Here is a 7,302-nt window from a genome sequence, read left to right on the forward strand (position 1 = left end):
AACTCGAATAAATGAATGACAATTGTATGAGTTCTTTCGTAATCCTCCCGTTTCGATAAAAATCCGGTTCCAGTTTGTTGGTCACATGTTCGCTCATTACTATTATTATTATTATTATTATTATTTTCTATTAGCCTGCAGTGACAGGGCTATGAAAATGCCATCCGATCTTCAAATGTTCCGTCTAATTCTTTTTGCAGGACAATTTTTTGTGTTTGAAAATGTCTGCACCTGTTGAATAAAGAACCGCACCTTTTGCTTTGCAAGTGTTGCGAATCATCAATAGCTCAATAGCCGAATTCATAATCAACATCAAAATCTTGATTCGCAGTTTTTAATTTCTTAGCAGGCATGCACAAGTCGTCTCAATCATTCCGAGCTCTCCTTCTCCCTCCTTAAAGATCATTTTGATAAAGCTACAATAGCAAAGTTTTCGTTGAAGCTGGACATTGGTTAATGTATTGGGAGAAGGTAAGAAATCATTAGGCGGCAATTGCCTAGCAGGAGCTCATAATGTCCAAGTTGTCTTCTTCCGCGAATAGCATGAAATTTTAATGAACAAACTTTTTATGGTTAACGACGTTACTTCCCCATAATCGATAAGATTGATGAGGAAGAAAAATTCATTTTTTAAAAGTTTAATAAAAGCACAGAGGACTGCACAAGATGCGGTATATGAAAGGAGTTGAAAGAGAAAGCGAAACTTTTAAAACGACCCAAGGCGGCTCGAATCAATCATTTTTCAGTTCTTCACGATACTCTTCGTCATAATTGGCTAACGACTGTCGATGACGATCACATCAATGCTTCACTTCACTTTGATTCGGTTTTTGTGATATCAAACGCTACAAATCTCTTCATTTCTGCTTACGTATGATTATACATAGACTCGACGATCTAAAATTTCTTGCCCACGTATTAGTTACTAGTAAGACCTAAGATTTTTGCAAACGTGTACAAAAATTTTAGATACGATATATGTATAGATGCAAAAATAATAAACTGATGAATGATATGTCAATAGTTGAAATAATTTCAATGAAAATTAAGTTAATTAAATAGTTTTTTTCCAATTAAATAATGAATATTTAATAATAGTTCTTCTATAAAATTCATAACATCATTAATTCAATTAAATGTAGACACGAAAACAGCGTATTTTTTTTTGTTTTGCTAAATCAAGATTGAATAATTTACCTATTAATATACTAATAATAATCTGTTTGTCTGTATACGCCACATGCACATACATGTGCGCCGAACTGAGTAGTCAATGGAACATTTCATGCGGTGGATGATATTTTCATTTTACAAAAAAAATGCGATATAATTTTAAACAATTAAATATAATAAACGAATACATAATCTGTCTGTCTGCGTATGTGTGTGTGTGTGTGTGCGTGTATGTGTGTGTATGTGATAAATTTGTTCGTATGTGATAAAGACTCTAAGCACCATTTAATTGCATATTAAACAATAAAAATTCGTCGATAATTTTAATTAACATTTTAGCATTGAAAATATCGTTCGCTATATACTTATATATATATACCTAATTATTTATTCATCTCAAATTATGTACCATCAAATGAATAGAAAACACAAATTTACAATAAATAATACAATCATTATATAATAAAAACTAAATATATAAATTCGAATAAATTTTTCTCTAAAAACAATTGTCAATGAAAACAGCAAGCAATTTTTAAGTAACATTATCGAAGGAAGGTCTGTAACTGTAAAAAGTCTGACTTCGATATAAGAAACAATTTAGCACACTATGTATATATATATATATATATATGTCGACTGTAGGGTGAATTTTGTCAACTCTCAACTAGATTCGAAACATTTGTCAATTAAATCTAATTTATTATTTTATGCTCTTTTTATATCCATCCACCACTCAAAACATTGAAGTTATATTAGTATTATCATTCACTTTGTAACCTAACAAAGTTATGCATCTTTAAGATATATTCATATCGATGACATTTTGTATCGAAAGTTAAAAACTATATAAAATCGATGACGTAATTTATATGTTCGTCGCTCAGTTAGACAGGCTAAGCCAATACACAATTTCTATAAAGTCATGAAAGCTGAAAATAATCCAAATTATTCTATAACTGACTGAGCCGATAAGATGGAAATAAATGAAAGGATGCGAATTTGGATTATTTCTATGAATAACTTATTCTTTTTGAGCCATTCGAAAATGTTGCGAATTAAACCGTACCCTTGATGTCTAAAAATTTATTTTTCACTAACTTCGCTAAGATTGTAAAGATTTTTCATAATTTTTGGTATAATTATGCAGTTTCTTACTTCTTCTTAAGCGTAAGGGAGTACATATAGACAATATATTGCAAATGATATTTAATAACATATGTGATAAGAACTGTTAAACGAAACTGCAATTATCTCTAATAATGTTTTTGGGCAAAAAAAAAAAAAAAAAGAAGAAAAATCCCTTAGCGGAAAAACTCGCTCATAGAGATGAATTTTCTTCAGAATGATTTTGCGGTAAGCATATGTAACATTCTTATAATTTAATGCGTGAAACGTTTTCCGTAACTTAAAGCATATGCAAGAATATTTTTGCTCGCAGCAATATTTTAAAAGTGAACCAATAGGTTTAATATACCTTCAATTGGTATACCACATAGATATATATATATATATGTAATATATTTATGGGCAGATATATTATCAATATTTTGTGCGTGTTTGAAAGCATGATATTGAAAATTCAATGATTTGTATTTTAACAAATATTTAATTTATTTCGCCATCTAACCATGAATCTATATTTTACAGCTGGCTTAACATAAAACTAGCAAAAAGCGTGTTGTTCTGTGTGTTTGTAGTTGGCGTTGTTATTATGCACACATATGATATCTATTTATCATTAGTAATGCAACAGCATAATAGTTTTGTTAAATCCTTAGTTACACTCAGTTGTACTTCTCAGAAATTTAATAAGTTACCTACGTGTTGTTGACTAAGCAACAGCAATGAATTTTCGGCTAGTTCATACTAGTTGTGTGTGTGTGTGTGTGTATCATTTGAATGAAGCAAAGATCAAAACTTTACAAATTTTAAAGTTTCAATTAAAAAATTGGGCGTAATAATGATATAATCATTCATCTTAGATATATGCTAAGCAAAGCAAGCAAGCAAGCAAGCAGGCAAGCAGGCAAGCAATCGTCAAATTTAATAGATTTTCGTAAAAAGTTTATGATCAATTTCATGCGTGGCATAAATAGTATTTGCCAGTATCATTTACGCAAATCTAAAATTACTTAGACAATACTATATCCCTTTAATTGCTCTTTTTTTGGATAACGTTTCTTATGTTGAGTGTACAAGATGCGGTCTAACTAGCGTTTATAACTAACTTGCCCATTACAAAATGTCCATGATATTCGATACAATTTGCTATGAGCAAATCTCTGTTCTCCGTCTACATTGATTTTCCCTTACCAATCGAGGACAAGCCACACACACATGTTTGTAATATCTGTTACAATGACTCTTCACTCGAATGATACTATGATTTTTCATTACAAATTTTAAAAACACATTTATAGATCATATGCAAATATAATAATAACAATGGTAGGAATAATAGCGGAAAACATCTAGAACAATATGTTAGCTTAATACCCAGGCACACAAGAACGCTATATAGGGGGGTATTCATATAATTGAGGGGGAAACTGAATTTGTTTATGGGCCTATTTCTAACAAGTTTAGCGGCGATCTAATAAATGTTATTATCATTAGTCCTGCAGTGGCAGAGCTTTCTTTATTATCATTATTTTGTTATTAATTGAGGCCATAGTGATTATTTGCATATACAAGCAATCATATATGGTGCGAGCAAACGTTGATAACAACGAACTATAAACCATCAAAATTGTAAGAGTATTAAAGCACTGAAAGCAAGATAAATCATAACAAAAACGAACTTGAAACGAAATGTTTGTTCTCGTTATAATACCCATCACCGGAGGATGACGGCTATGCTATATTGATTATGTCAAAGCGTTTGCAATGCCCAGAATTAAGCAGCCGAGATCCCGAGATAAATAACATATATATATATATATATATTTTTGCCCAGCATCAAATTCGAAATTGATTTAAAAATGTTTGTTTGTCCGTCTGTCCGTCATTGTAATGTCTGTTGTAAGCATTCTCGTGGCCGTAAAAATGAAGTTATCAAAACCGATGTCGAAAATGGGCCAAATCGACCAAAAGGACACACCCACAGTGCAAATACCTCTGCTGGTTTTTGCTCATTACTCATAAACATTTGCAGGTAAATATTTCGAATTCAGAATGCATTTCAGCATGTCTGCTTGTCCGCTTGTCCATCTGTCTATCTGCGCAATTGCGTAGTGTTTGTGGCAAACAATCTCCCGTTGGCGAAATTGAAGTTATCGCCGACAAATTTGCAAAAGAATTCGAAGGACACAGCTACAACGCTCAAATAATGGTTCTACGAGAAAAGCTTTTATTTTGGAAGTAGAAGTAATCAACTGCGCGCACTCCATATTCACGAGCATGAGAATTTTATTCTTTAAATTCTTTTGTCTCGTTTTTTTGGGGTAAACGTTGATGGGTGTAAAAGATTCGGTCACGACCGAATTTAATTTTCTTATTTGTTAAATAATTGATTTATTCAACAAAAATTTTAGAAAAGAAAGTTAAAAAAAAGTTACTCTCACATATTATGGGGAGAATATCGTAAACGAAAGGATTTGTAAGAATGCGATGCGGAGAGTTTTACCTTTAACATGCTAATGAAGATCGAATCAAAGCTTTAATCGTTTTTAAACATCATTGGATGATTGACTACAAAGATTAAGTATGAACTCAATAATGACTATTTGCCCCAAAATGTTGCAACAGCAGACACTTATGAATATGCGATATTTGAAATTAGATTTCTCTACGATTTCCAAAATATGAATTTGCCTATTTTTTTTTTAATGAAAAGTTCACGATCATTCATTATGCAAGAAAAAGTGGATAATGTAATCTGAAAAATGATCAACAACAACAACAACAACAACAAAAAATAATGTGCAGTTTAGACAATTCTGTTGCATAGCTTGACCAAGAATTTATTTACTTGATCGATCGATGCACTCTTCTATGCTATTCACAACGATTTGACGTATTTAACGTGCCTGGTGTTGTAGGTGCAGTAATAAAAACTTTTGATATTTTTCCAAATGCATATATTTTGCAGCTGCCTTACTGTTGACCGCAGATGATGGGTTTAGTGTGTGATTTAAAATATAGTAAAACAAAGCAAACACCTATCGTTCTATTGCTATTATTTTCTTATTTTTTTTCTTTTTATTTTGCCTAATAAACAAAAAAGAATATATCTCTGGCCTTTAAGCATACACAGACTTCAGTGATTGCCTGTTACGTACTTCTTTTGTACTGCACATGGAATAATAAATAAATTTAGTATTAACTTGGTATAGCAGGAGTATAAAATATATTTTATTTGAACCAAATGTAAATGCTTACTGTTGCAAATCTACTTACATACATAAACTTATATACATAAAAAATGTATCAATAAGTTTCGGAACTAACACTAAGATGATCTACCAACCGTCGACAACCGGCGCCTCTCAAGATTCTACGTCATTTCGATCATTCCTTTACGTATTACAATGGTTCTAGTGAAGTTAGTCCATCTCGTTGCGTTACTTAAGCGACAGTCATTCATTCATTTTCGTGATAATATATCAAAAACTATGCACTTATTTCCTGTAAAGGGATAGTTTTCATGCAAGTTTTTGTCATAGCTATTGGAGAGTGTCGAGAAGGCCAATTCAGGGGATCAAAATTTAGCAATTAATTTAATTTAATTTATAATTGAACTGTTTTCGTTATAAGAAGCTGCAAATTAAATCGTGTCTCCTTACACATGCTTATTTTTTATAAGAATGCCTATGTGTGGGCGAGAGGGGTCAACAAATACACTTATGTCATCCGATTTGTTTTGATGGTAAATTACTACGATGGGCTAATTGTCATTATAAAATATTAAAAATGAAATCTTTATGCCAAGGCACTTACTACGCGTGAACATCATTGCATGGAATGAAATCCAAAAAAAACTAGGAGTTGGAGTCTCAGTACGGCAGCCCGTACATGGCGACAGTTATGATAAGTGCTCAGTTGGTAAAGGCACAACATGAACCGATTGCGTACGCACCTGCTAGACTGCGGTTACCCCTTTTCCTCTTTCCCATTTATACTTGACTATCACGTTGCTACACATAGAGAAGGCATCCCCTGACCTTTTTACCATGTGAAGGTTTTATGGGAGGGAACGAGCATATATGAAGAGTTGTCGCCAAAGTTGTCCAAAACATTTTTACCAGGCTTCGTTCCTGCATCAAAGTCAATAGTGTACCGAACTTCATCAAAACATCTACGAAACTGCGACATGTAGGTTGAATACAAATGCACATGGACCGACGGACAAGCTTAGATTGATTCAAAGAATGATTTAGAATCGATTGGTATAATAAAAGGCGGCTATGTCTTAAGCTGTTCCAGGCATTACATGCGTCTGCACAAATTTAATATCTCCCTTACAACTGGTGGTGTAAGGGATAAAAACTTCGTCAAATGGTACAGAAGCCTTGAAATGAATCTATCATCGTTAGAGGAAATTACATTGATAAATAAAAGAAATCTCCTTTTTATACGATGCTGGAACTTATTGACCGATTGTATTGTATATAATAAATCCCGCTCCTAACCAAGAGTGGTTGTAATGGTTGCATTTGACAACTTGTCACCACAAACGGAAGCTTTTTAAAATTTTATATTTAGTTAAAAAACAGGAAGAAGGCTAAGAACACACAGTTAACATAGAAATATAAACATATATATATACAAAGCAAAAACAAAAAATAAATAAATAAATAAACCTCATATAGAAGCACCTGTTTGCTGTTAATAAAAACTACACAAAAGTATTCATGTTTGCGTGTATATGTTTATAAAAAACCACATAAGCCGGAAACCAAGCTAAAGTGTAGTTTTTGCTGCGACACAGGCTTACGCTTGGCTTGTTTTTTATGTTTCTGCCACTCAAACACAGACATGTGTATGCGTCGAGAGCCGAGTATGTGTAAAAATTCGAGTGGTGCTATTAAGAAAAAAAAAAAAAAAAAAAAAGAGAAGATCCGTTTCCATACAATAATACTTCAAATTATATATATATATATATATATATATATATATATTTTTTTT

This window comes from Glossina fuscipes, unplaced genomic scaffold, assembly GCF_014805625.2.
Source record: "Glossina fuscipes isolate IAEA_lab_2018 unplaced genomic scaffold, Yale_Gfus_2 1, whole genome shotgun sequence".
Taxonomy (NCBI): Eukaryota; Metazoa; Arthropoda; class Insecta; order Diptera; family Glossinidae; genus Glossina; species Glossina fuscipes.